The sequence below is a fragment of the Schistocerca gregaria genome, chromosome 1, assembly GCF_023897955.1.
Source record: "Schistocerca gregaria isolate iqSchGreg1 chromosome 1, iqSchGreg1.2, whole genome shotgun sequence".
NCBI lineage: Eukaryota > Metazoa > Arthropoda > Insecta > Orthoptera > Acrididae > Schistocerca > Schistocerca gregaria.
Window position 1 is genome coordinate 61,083,200 of NC_064920.1, and position 13,112 is coordinate 61,096,311.

Sequence of the window (13,112 nt, forward strand, 5' to 3'; positions counted from 1 at the left end):
TTCTGCAGAAGCGGCGGCGACGACGACGACGACGACGACGACGTCGACGACCGCGAGAGGCTCTGAGATATGTGAGAAATTCATCTATAAAATGTAATTCAGACTGCCTCGTCCCACCTTATGCTGTACCGCTTTGGCAAATGCTTTATCTGCGCCATTCGCCTTAATCACATCTGAGCGTAATTCTTAATAAAAAGCTTCTCGCTAATTGTTCGTCATCACAGATACTGTTTGCTATACGGCCACGACGCGCAACTGATTTCCAAAATTCGTCTTCCTCCTCTGAGGATGGGAACTCACGACCCCAGGTTTACTAGACCAGTGCTCTACTACTGAGCTAAAGAGGCGCGGTCTAGCGGTACTCTTGCGTACTTCGTCCTTACGGTCGTCTGGATCATCAGACTTGAGCTGACAACACTTCATATTACCGACTACTATTTGCAGCTATGGCGATCCATTACTGCTTGGCTACACATCTGACATATAACCGATGTGCTCTCCAAACAACAACACTTGCATTTCAGAACATGTCTTTCACACATGTCTACAAAATCACCTTTACCTTCAAATACAGTTTTCTTGCGACTGACAGAGACGTAGGCACAGTTAAAAGTTGCTATTTCCATTACATCACGTTAATCAGAAAAACGGTAATTTACATCTGCAGCGGAACAAAATTCCGTTCCTCCCAGCGTGGGGCTCGAACCCTCGACCCTGAGATTAAGAATATCATGCTCTACCGACTGAGCTAGCCGGCTGCCTCAGTGAATACCTGAAGGGTTAGCACGTCACACAGAACTTGTTTGGGTTGGGTGGTCCCATACAGAATCTCTCCATGCTGCCTAATGTTTTAGTAACGTCACACTCGTCACTTACTTCAGTTTTATTTCATAATCATTTCTGAGAGGTAAAGGAATTGCATGACAACCTGCAGAGCTAGGGGCGTCAAAATTAACACACATACTTGATGTGACTCAAAAGCCGAACGAGTTACTTTCCGACGTTGTTTTAGATGTGCAAGTGCCAGTCAAAACTCGCGGTGACGGCACTCTGCCGACCATTTCGCTAGTTAACACCGGTCTTGTTGTGTGTGTTTCAAGCTCAAGAGCATCTCCAAGCAGAAAATGGTCAACAGAAACATTCAGACGGTTTCGTACTGCTCAATTGCTACATTAAAACGGTATGTTTCTTTTTCAGAACTGGAAAAAAACCGAGCGTGACAGCATTCGAACCTGTAATCTTCAGATCCGAAGTCCGACGCCTTATCGATTCGGCCACACGGTCACTAGCAACCAAGTATAACTTGTATACGACTCATCTCGTAACGCTCACACCCCTGAGGAATAGTGTTTTGTTCCACACAGCCGCTGCCCCTTGCTCTTTCCCACCCATACGTTACATTCAACCTCTTACGAGACCGACCAAATATAGACTGGGAAACAAGACCACACACTTTGTGCATTCGGAATCGAAGGCAGGGCGTCCCTCGCCGCATTTGCTACCATGGCCATTTGCTACTTCTGCAGAAGTGGCGGCGGCGGCGGCGACGACGACGACGACGACGACCGCGAGAGGCTCTGAGATATGTGAGAAATTCATCTATAAAATGTAATTCAGACTGCCTCGTCCCACCTTATGCTGTACCGCTTTGGCAAATGCTTTATCTGCGCCATTCGCCTTAATCACATCTGAGCGTAATTCTTAATAAAAAGCTTCTCGCTAATTGTTCGTCATCACAGATACTGTTTGCTATACGGCCACGACGCGCAACTGATTTCCAAAATTCGTCTTCCTCCTCTGAGGATGGGAACTCACGACCCCAGGTTTACTAGACCAGTGCTCTACCACTGAGCTAAAGAGGCGCGGCCTAGCGGTACTCTTGCGTACTTCGTTCTTACGGTCGTCTGGGTCATCAGACTTGAGCTGACAACACTTCATATTACCAACTACTATTTGCAGCTATGGCGATCCATTACTGCTTGGCTACACATCTGACAGGTAACCGATGTGCTCTCCAAACAACAACACTTGTATTTCAGAACATGTCTTTCACACATGTCTACAAAATCACCTTTACCTTCAAATACAGTTTTCTTGCGACTGACAGAGACGTAGGCAAAGTTAAAAGTTGCCATTTTCATTACATCACGTTAATCAGAAAAACGGTAATTTACATCTGCAGCGGAACAAAATTCCGTTCCGCCCAGCGTGGGGCTCGAACCCTCGACCCTGAGGTTAAGCATATCATGCTCTACCGATTGTGCTAGCCGGTTGCCTCGGAGAATACCTGCGGGTTAGCACGTCACACAGTACTCGTTTGGGTTGGGTGGTCCCATACAGAATCTCTCCATGCTGCCTAATGTTTTCCTAACGTCACCCTCGTCACGTACTTCAGTTTTATTTCATAATCATTTCTGAGAGGTAAAGGAATTGCATGACAACCTGCAGAGCTAGTGGCGTCAAAAGTAACACACATACTTGATGTGACTCAAAAGCCGAACGAGTTACTTTCCGACGTTGTTTTAGATGTGCAAGTGCCAGTCAAAACTCGTGGTGACGGCACTCTGCCGACCATTTCGCTAGTTAACACCGGTCTTGTTGTGTGTGTTTCAAGCTCAAGAGCATCTCCAAGCAGAAAATGGTCAACAGAAACATTCAGACGGTTTCGTACTGCTCAATTGCTACATTAAAACGGTATGTTTCCTTTTTCAGAACTGGAAAAAAACCGAGCGTGACAGCATTCGAAACTGTAATCTTCAGATCCGAAGTCCGACGCCTTATCCATTCGGCCACACGGTCACAAGCGACCAAGTATAACTTGTGTACGACTCATCCCGTAACGCTCACACCCCTGAAGAATAGTGTTTTCTTCCACACAGCCGCTGCCCCTTGCTCTTTCCCACCCATACGTTACATTCAACCTCTTACGAGACCGACCAAATATAGACTGGGAAACAAGACCACACACTTTGTGCATTCGGAATCGAAGGCAGGGCGTCCCTCGCCGCATTTGCTACCATGGCCATTTGCTACTTCTGCAGAAGCGGCGGCGGCGACGACGACGACGACGACCGCGAGAGGCTCTGAGATATGTGAGAAATTCATCTATAAAATGTAATTCAGACTGCCTCGTCCCACCTTATGCTGTACCGCTTTGGCAAATGCTTTATCTGCGCCATTCGCCTTAATCACATCTGAGCGTAATTCTTAATAAAACGCTTGTCGCTAATTGTTCGTCATCACAGATACTGTTTGCTATACGGCCACGACGCGCAACGGATTTCCAAAATTCGTCTTCCTCCTCTGAGGATGGGAACTCACGACCCCTGGTTTACTAGACCAGTGCCTTACCACTGAGCTAAAGAGGCGCGGCCTAGCGGTACTCTTGTGTACTTCGTCCTTACGGTCGTCTGGATCATCAGACTTGAGCTGACAACACTTCATATTACCGACTACTACTTGCAGCTATGGCGATCCATTACTGCTTGGCTACACATCTGACACGTATCCGATGTGCTCTCCAAACAACAACACTTGCATTTCAGAACATGTCTTTCACACATGTCTACAAAATCACCTTTACCTTCAAATACAGTTTTCTTGCGACTGACAGAGATGTAGGCAAAGTTAAAAGTTGCTATTTCCATTACATCACGTTAATCAGAAAAACGGTAGTTTACATCTGCAGCGGAACAAAATACCGTTCCGCCCAGCGTGGGGCTCGAACCCTCGACCCTGAGATTAAGAATATCATGCTCTACCGACTGAGCTACCCGGCTGCCTCGGAGAATACCTACGGGTTAGCACGTCACACAGTACTCGTTTGGGTTGGGTGGTCCCATACAGAATCTCTCCATGCTGCCTAATGTTTTCCTAACGTCACACTCGTCACGTACTTCAGTTTTATTTCATAATCATTTCTGAGAGGTAAAGGAATTGCATGACAACCTGCAGAGCTAGTGGCGTCAAAATTAACACACATACTTGATGTGACTCAAAAGCCGAACAAGTTGCATTCGGCCGTTGTTTAGATGTGCAAGTGCCAGTCAAAACTCGCGGTGACGGCACTCTGCCGACCATTTCGCTAGTTAACAGCGGTCTTGTTGTGTGTGTTTCAAGCTCAAGAGCATCTCCAAGCAGAAAATGGTCAACAGAAACATTCAGACGGTTTCGTACTGCTCAATTGCTACATTAAAACGGTATGTTTCTTTTTCAGAACTGGAAAAAAACCGAGCGTGACAGCATTCCAACCTGTAATCTTCAGATACGAAGTCCGACGCCTTATCCATTCGGCCACACGGTCACAAGCGACCAAGTATAACTTGTATACGACTCATCTCGTAACGCTCACACCCCTGAGGACTAGTGTTTTCGTTCCACACAGCCGCTGCCCCTTGCTCTTTCCCACCCAAACGTTACACACAACCTCTTACGAGACCGACCAAATATAGACTGGGAAACAAGACCACACACTTTGTGCATTCGGAATCGAAGGCAGGGCATCCCTCGCCGCATTTGCTACCATGGCCATTTGCTACTTCTGCAGAAGCGGCGGCGGCGGCGACGACGACGACGACGACGACCGCGAGAGGCTCTGAGATATGTGAGAAATTCATCTATAAAATGTAATTCAGACTGCCTCGTCCCACCTTATGCTGTACCGCTTTGGCAAATGCTTTATCTGCGCCATTCGCCTTAATCACATCTGAGCGTAATTCTTAATAAAACGCTTGTCGCTAATTGTTCGTCATCACAGATACTGTTTGCTATACGGCCACGACGCGCAACTGATTTCCAAAATTCGTCTTCCTCCTCTGAGTATGGGAACTGACGACCCCTGGTTTACTAGACCAGTGCTCTACCACTGAGCTAAAGACGCGCGGCCTAGTGGTACTCTTGCGTACTTCGTTCTTACGGTCGTCTGGGTCATCAGACTTGAGCTGACAACACTTCATATTACCGACTACTATTTGCAGCTATGGCGATCCATTACTGCTTGGCTACACATCTGACACGTAACCGATGTGCTCTCCAAACAAAAACACTTGTATTTCAGAACATGTCTTTCACACATGTCTACAAAATCACCTTTACCTTCAAATACAGTTTTCTTGCGACTGACAGAGACGTAGGCAAAGTTAAAAGTTGCCATTTTCATTACATCACGTTAATCAGAAAAACGGTAATTTACATCTGCAGCGGAACAAAATTCCGTTCCGCCCAGCGTGGGGCTCGAACCCTGGACCCTGAGGTTAAGCATATCATGCTCTACCGACTGAGCTAGCCGGCTGCCTCAGTGAATACCTGCGGGTTAGCACGTCACACAGTACTCGTTTGGGTTGGGTGGTCCCATACAGAATCTCTCCATGCTGCCTAATGTTTTCCTAACGTCACACTCGTCACGTACTTCAGTTTTATTTCATAATCATTTCTGAGAGGTAAAGGAATTGCATGTCAACCTGCAGAGCTAGTGGCGTCAAAATTAACACACATACTTGATGTGACTCAAAAGCCGAACGAGTTACTTTCCGACGTTGTTTTAGATGTGCAAGTGCCAGTCAAAACTCGCGGTGACGGCACTCTGCCGACCATTTCGCTAGTTAACACCGGTCTTGTTGTGTGTGTTTCAAGCTCAAGAGCATCTCCAAGCAGAAAATGGTCAACAGAAACATTCAGACGGTTTCGTACTGCTCAATTGCTACATTAAAACGGTATGTTTCCTTTTTCAGAACTGGAAAAAAACCGAGCGTGACAGCATTCGAAACTGTAATCTTCAAATCCGAAGTCCGACGCCTTATCCATTCGGCCACACGGTCACAAGCGACCAAGTATAACTTGTATACGACTCATCCCGTAACGCTCACACCCCTGAAGAATAGTGTTTTCGTTCCACACAGCCGCTGCCCCTTGCTCTTTCCCACCCATACGTTACATTCAACCTCTTACGAGACCGACCAAATATAGACTGGGAAACAAGACCACACACTTTGTGCATTCGGAATCGAAGGCAGGGCGTCCCTCGCCGCATTTGCTACCATGGCCATTTGCTACTTCTGCAGAAGCGGCGGCGACGACGACGACGACGACGACGACGACGTCGACGACCGCGAGAGGCTCTGAGATATGTGAGAAATTCATCTATAAAATGTAATTCAGACTGCCTCGTCCCATCTTATGCTGTACCGCTTTGGCAAATGCTTTATCTGCGCCATTCGCCTTAATCACATCTGAGCGTAATTCTTAATAAAACGCTTGTCGCTAATTGTTCGTCATCACAGATACTGTTTGCTATACGGCCACGACGCGCAACTGATTTCCAAAATTCGTCTTCCTCCTCTGAGGATGGGAACTCACGACCGCTGGTTTACTAGACCAGTGCTCTACTACTGAGCTAAAGAGGCGCGGTCTAGCGGTACTCTTGCGTACTTCGTCCTTACGGTCGTCTGGATCATCAGACTTGAGCTGACAACACTTCATATTACCGACTACTATTTGCAGCTATGGCGATCCATTACTGCTTGGCTACACATCTGACATATAACCGATGTGCTCTCCAAACAACAACACTTGCATTTCAGAACATGTCTTTCACACATGTCTACAAAATCACCTTTACCTTCAAATACAGTTTTCTTGCGACTGACAGAGACGTAGGCACAGTTAAAAGTTGCTATTTCCATTACATCACGTTAATCAGAAAAACGGTAATTTACATCTGCAGCGGAACAAAATTCCGTTCCTCCCAGCGTGGGGCTCGAACCCTCGACCCTGAGATTAAGAATATCATGCTCTACCGACTGAGCTAGCCGGCTGCCTCAGTGAATACCTGAAGGGTTAGCACGTCACACAGAACTTGTTTGGGTTGGGTGGTCCCATACAGAATCTCTCCATGCTGCCTAATGTTTTAGTAACGTCACACTCGTCACTTACTTCAGTTTTATTTCATAATCATTTCTGAGAGGTAAAGGAATTGCATGACAACCTGCAGAGCTAGGGGCGTCAAAATTAACACACATACTTGATGTGACTCAAAAGCCGAACGAGTTACTTTCCGACGTTGTTTTAGATGTGCAAGTGCCAGTCAAAACTCGCGGTGACGGCACTCTGCCGACCATTTCGCTAGTTAACACCGGTCTTGTTGTGTGTGTTTCAAGCTCAAGAGCATCTCCAAGCAGAAAATGGTCAACAGAAACATTCAGACGGTTTCGTACTGCTCAATTGCTACATTAAAACGGTATGTTTCCTTTTTCAGAACTGGAAAAAAACCGAGCGTGACAGCATTCGAACCTGTAATCTTCAGATCCGAAGTCCGACGCCTTATCGATTCGGCCACACGGTCACTAGCAACCAAGTATAACTTGTATACGACTCATCCCGTAAAGCTCACACCCCTGAAGAATAGTGTTTTCGTTCCACACAGCCGCTGCCCCTTGCTCTTTCCCACCCAAACGTTACATTCAACCTCTTACGAGACCGACCAAATATAGACTGGGAAACAAGACCACACACTTTGTGCATTCGGAATCGAAGGCAGGGCGTCCCTCGCCGCATTTGCTACCATGGCCATTTGCTACTTCTGCAGAAGCGGCGGCGGCGGCGACGACGACGACAACCGCGAGAGGCTCTGAGATATGTGAGAAATTCATCTATAAAATGTAATTCAGACTGCCTCGTCCCACCTTATGCTGTACCGCTTTGGCAAATGCTTTATCTGCGCCATTCGCCTTAATCACATCTGAGCGTAATTCTTAATAAAACGCTTGTCGCTAATTGTTCGTCATCACAGACACTGTTTGATATACGGCCACGACGCGCAACTGATTTCCAAAAATCGTCTTCCTCCCCTGAGGATGGGAACTCACGACCCCTGGTTCACGAGACCAGTGCTCTACCACTGAGCTAAAGAGGCGCGGCCTAGCGGTACACTTGCGTACTTCGTTCTTACGGTCGTCTGGGTCATCAGACTTGAGCTGACAACACTTCATATTACCGACTACTATTTGCAGCTATGGCGATCCATTATTGCTTGGCTACACATCTGACACGTAACCGATGTGCTCTCCAAACAACAACACTTGCATTTCAGAACATGTCTTTCACACATGTCTACAAAATCACCTTTACCTTCAAATACAGTTTTCTTGCGACTGACAGAGACGTAGGCACAGTTAAAAGTTGCTATTTCCATTACATCACGTTAATCAGAAAAACGGTAATTTACATCTGCAGCGGAACAAAATTCCGTTCCTCCCAGCGTGGGGCTCGAACCCTCGACCCTGAGATTAAGAATATCATGCTCTACCGACTGAGCTAGCCGGCTGCCTCAGTGAATACCTGCGGGTTAGCACGTCACACAGAACTCGTTTGTGTTGGGTGGTCCCATACAGAATCTCTCCATGCTGCCTAATGTTTTAGTAACGTCACACTCGTCACGTACTTCAGTTTTATTTCATAATCATTTCTGAGAGGTAAAGGAATTGCATGACAACCTGCAGAGCTAGGGGCGTCAAAATTAACACACATACTTGATGTGACTCAAAAGCCGAACGAGTTACTTTCCGACGTTGTTTTAGATGTGCAAGTGCCAGTCAAAACTCGCGGTGACGGCACTCTGCCGACCATTTCGCTAGTTATCACCGGTCTTGTTGTGTGTGTTTCAAGCTCAAGAGCATCTCCAAGCAGAAAATGGTCAACAGAAACATTCAGACGGTTTCGTACTGCTCAATTGCTACATTAAAACGGTATGTTTCTTTTTCAGAACTGGAAAAAAACCGAGCGTGACAGCATTCGAACCTGTAATCTTCAGATCCGAAGTCCGACGCCTTATCGATTCGGCCACACGGTCACTAGCAACCAAGTATAACTTGTATACGACTCATCTTGTAACGCTCACACCCCTGAGGAATAGTGTTTTGTTCCACACAGCCTCTGCCCCTTGCTCTTTCCCACCCATACGTTACATTCAACCTCTTACGAGACCGACCAAATATAGACTGGGAAACAAGACCACACACTTTGTGCATTCGGAATCGAAGGCAGGGCGTCCCTCGCCGCATTTGCTACCATGGCCATTTGCTACTTCTGCAGAAGTGGCGTCGGCGGCGACGACGACGACGACAACCGCGAGAGGCTCTGAGATATGTGAGAAATTCATCTATAAAATGTAATTCAGACTGCCTCGTCCCACCTTATGCTGTACCGCTTTGGCAAATGCTTTATCTGCGCCATTCGCCTTAATCACATCTGAGCGTAATTCTTAATAAAACGCTTGTCGCTAATTGTTCGTCATCACAGATACTGTTTGCTATACGGCCACGACGCGCAACTGATTTCCAAAATTCGTCTTCCTCCTCTGAGGATGGGAACTCACAACCCCTGGTTCACTAGACCAGGGCTCTACCACTGAGCTAAAGAGGCACAGCCTAGCGGTACACTTGCGTACTTCGTTCTTACGGTCGTCTGGGTCATCAGACTTTAGCTGACAACACTTCATATTACCGACTACTATTTGCAGCTATGGCGATCCATTACTGCTTGGCTACACATCTGACACGTAACCGATGTGCTCTCCAAACAACAACACTTGTATTTCAGAACATGTCTTTCACACATGTCTACAAAATCACCTTTACCTTCAAATACAGTTTTCTTGCGACTGACAGAGACGTAGGCAAAGTTAAAAGTTGCCATTTTCATTACATCACGTTAATCAGAAAAACGGTAATTTACATCTGCAGCGGAACAAAATTCCGTTCCGCCCAGCGTGGGGCTCGAACCCTCGACCCTGAGGTTAAGCATATCATGCTCTAACGACTGAGCTAGCCGGCTGCCTCGGAAAATACCTGCGGGTTAGCACGTCACACAGTACTCGTTTGGGTTGGGTGGTCCCATACAGAATCTCTCCATGCTGCCTAATGTTTTCCTAACGTCACACTCGTCACGTACTTCAGTTTTATTTCATAATTATTTCTGAGAGGTAAAGGAATTGCATGACAACCTGCAGAGCTAGTGGCGTCAAAATTAACACACATACTTGATGTGACTCAAAAGCCGAACGAGTTACTTTCCGACGTTGTTTTAGATGTGCAAGTGCCAGTCAAAACTCGCGGTGACGGCACTCTGCCGACCATTTCGCTAGTTAACACCGGTCTTGTTGTGTGTGTTTCAAGCTCAAGAGCATCTCCAAGCAGAAAATGGTCAACAGAAACATTCAGACGGTTTCGTACTGCTCAATTGCTACATTAAAACGGTATGTTTCTTTTTCAGAACTGGAAAAAAACCGAGCGTGACAGCATTCGAACCTGTAATCTTCAGATCCGAAGTCCGACGCCTTATCGATTCGGCCACACGGTCACTAGCAACCAAGTATAACTTGTATACGACTCATCTCGTAACGCTCACACCCCTGAAGAATAGTGTTTTCGTTCCACACAGCCGCTGCCCCTTGCTCTTTCCCACCCATACGTTACATTCAACCTCTTACGAGACCGACCAAATATAGACTGGGAAACAAGACCACACACTTTGTGCATTCGGAATCGAAGGCAGGGCGTCCCTCGCCGCATTTGCTACCATGGCCATTTGCTACTTCTGCAGAAGCGGCGGCGACGACGACGACGACGACGACGACGTCGACGACCGCGAGAGGCTCTGAGATATGTGAGAAATTCATCTATAAAATGTAATTCAGACTGCCTCGTCCCATCTTATGCTGTACCGCTTTGGCAAATGCTTTATCTGCGCCATTCGCCTTAATCACATCTGAGCGTAATTCTTAATAAAACGCTTGTCGCTAATTGTTCGTCATCACAGATACTGTTTGCTATACGGCCACGACGCGCAACTGATTTCCAAAATTCGTCTTCCTCCTCTGAGGATGGGAACTCACGACCGCTGGTTTACTAGACCAGTGCTCTACCACTGAGCTAAAGAGGCGCGGTCTAGCGGTACTCTTGCGTACTTCGTCCTTACGGTCGTCTGGATCATCAGACTTGAGCTGACAACACTTCATATTACCGACTACTATTTGCAGCTATGGCGATCCATTACTGCTTGGCTACACATCTGACATATAACCGATGTGCTCTCCAAACAACAACACTTGCATTTCAGAACATGTCTTTCACACATGTCTACAAAATCACCTTTACCTTCAAATACAGTTTTCTTGCGACTGACAGAGACGTAGGCACAGTTAAAAGTTGCTATTTCCATTACATCACGTTAATCAGAAAAACGGTAATTTACATCTGCAGCGGAACAAAATTCCGTTCCTCCCAGCGTGGGGCTCGAACCCTCGACCCTGAGATTAAGAATATCATGCTCTACCGACTGAGCTAGCCGGCTGCCTCAGTGAATACCTGAAGGGTTAGCACGTCACACAGAACTTGTTTGGGTTGGGTGGTCCCATACAGAATCTCTCCATGCTGCCTAATGTTTTCCTAACGTCACCCTCGTCACGTACTTTAGTTTTATTTCATAATCATTTCTGAGAGGTAAAGGAATTGCATGACAACCTGCAGAGCTAGTGGCGTCAAAAGTAACACACATACTTGATGTGACTCAAAAGCCGAACGAGTTACTTTCCGACGTTGTTTTAGATGTGCAAGTGCCAGTCAAAACTCGCGGTGACGGCACTCTGCCGACCATTTCGCTAGTTAACACCGGTCTTGTTGTGTGTGTTTCAAGCTCAAGAGCATCTCCAAGCAGAAAATGGTCAACAGAAACATTCAGACGGTTTCGTACTGCTCAATTGCTACATTAAAACGGTATGTTTCCTTTTTCAGAACTGGAAAAAAACCGAGCGTGACAGCATTCGAAACTGTAATCTTCAGATCCGAAGTCCGACGCCTTATCCATTCGGCCACACGGTCACAAGCGACCAAGTATAACTTGTGTACGACTCATCCCGTAACGCTCACACCCCTGAAGAATAGTGTTTTCTTCCACACAGCCGCTGCCCCTTGCTCTTTCCCACCCATACGTTACATTCAACCTCTTACGAGACCGACCAAATATAGACTGGGAAACAAGACCACACACTTTGTGCATTCGGAATCGAAGGCAGGGCGTCCCTCGCCGCATTTGCTACCATGGCCATTTGCTACTTCTGCAGAAGCGGCGGCGGCGGCGACGACGACGACGACGACGACGACGACGACGACGACGACCGTGAGAGGCTCTGAGATATGTGAGAAATTCATCTATAAAATCTAATTCAGACTGCCTCGTCCCACCTTATGCTGTACCGCTTTGGCAAATGCTTTATCTGCGCCATTCGCCTTAATCACATCTGAGCGTAATTCTTAATAAAACGCTTGTCGCTAATTGTTCGTCATCACAGATACTGTTTGCTATACGGCCACGACGCGCAACTGATTTCCAAAATTCGTCTTCCTCCTCTGAGGATGGGAACTCACAACCCCTGGTTCACTAGACCAGGGCTCTACCACTGAGCTAAAGAGGCGCAGCCTAGCGGTACACTTGCGTACTTCGTTCTTACGGTCGTCTGGGTCATCAGACTTGAGCTGACAACACTTCATATTACCGACTACTATTTGCAGCTATGGCGATCCATTATTGCTTGGCTACACATCTGACACGTAACCGATGTGCTCTCCAAACAACAACACTTGCATTTCAGAACATGTCTTTCACACATGTCTGCAAAATCACCTTTACCTTCAAATACAGGTTTCTTGCGAGTGACAGAGACGTAGGCAAAGTTTAAAGTTGCTATTTCCATTACATCACGTTAATCAGAAAAACGGTAATTTACATCTGCAGCGGAACAAAATTCCGTTCCGCCGGGCGTGGGGCTCGAACCCTCGACCCTGAGATTAAGCATATCATGCTCTACCGACTGAGCTAGCCGGCTGCCTCGGAGAATACCTGCGGGTTAGCACGTCACACAGTACTCGTTTGGGTTGGGTGGTCCCATACAGAATCTCTCCATGCTGCCTAATGTTTTCCTAACGTCACACTCGTCACGTACTTCAGTTTTATTTCATAATCATTTCTGAGAGGTAAAGGAATTGCATGACAACCTGCAGAGCTAGTGGCGTCAAAATTAACACACATACTTGATGTGACTCAAAAGCCGAACGAGTTAC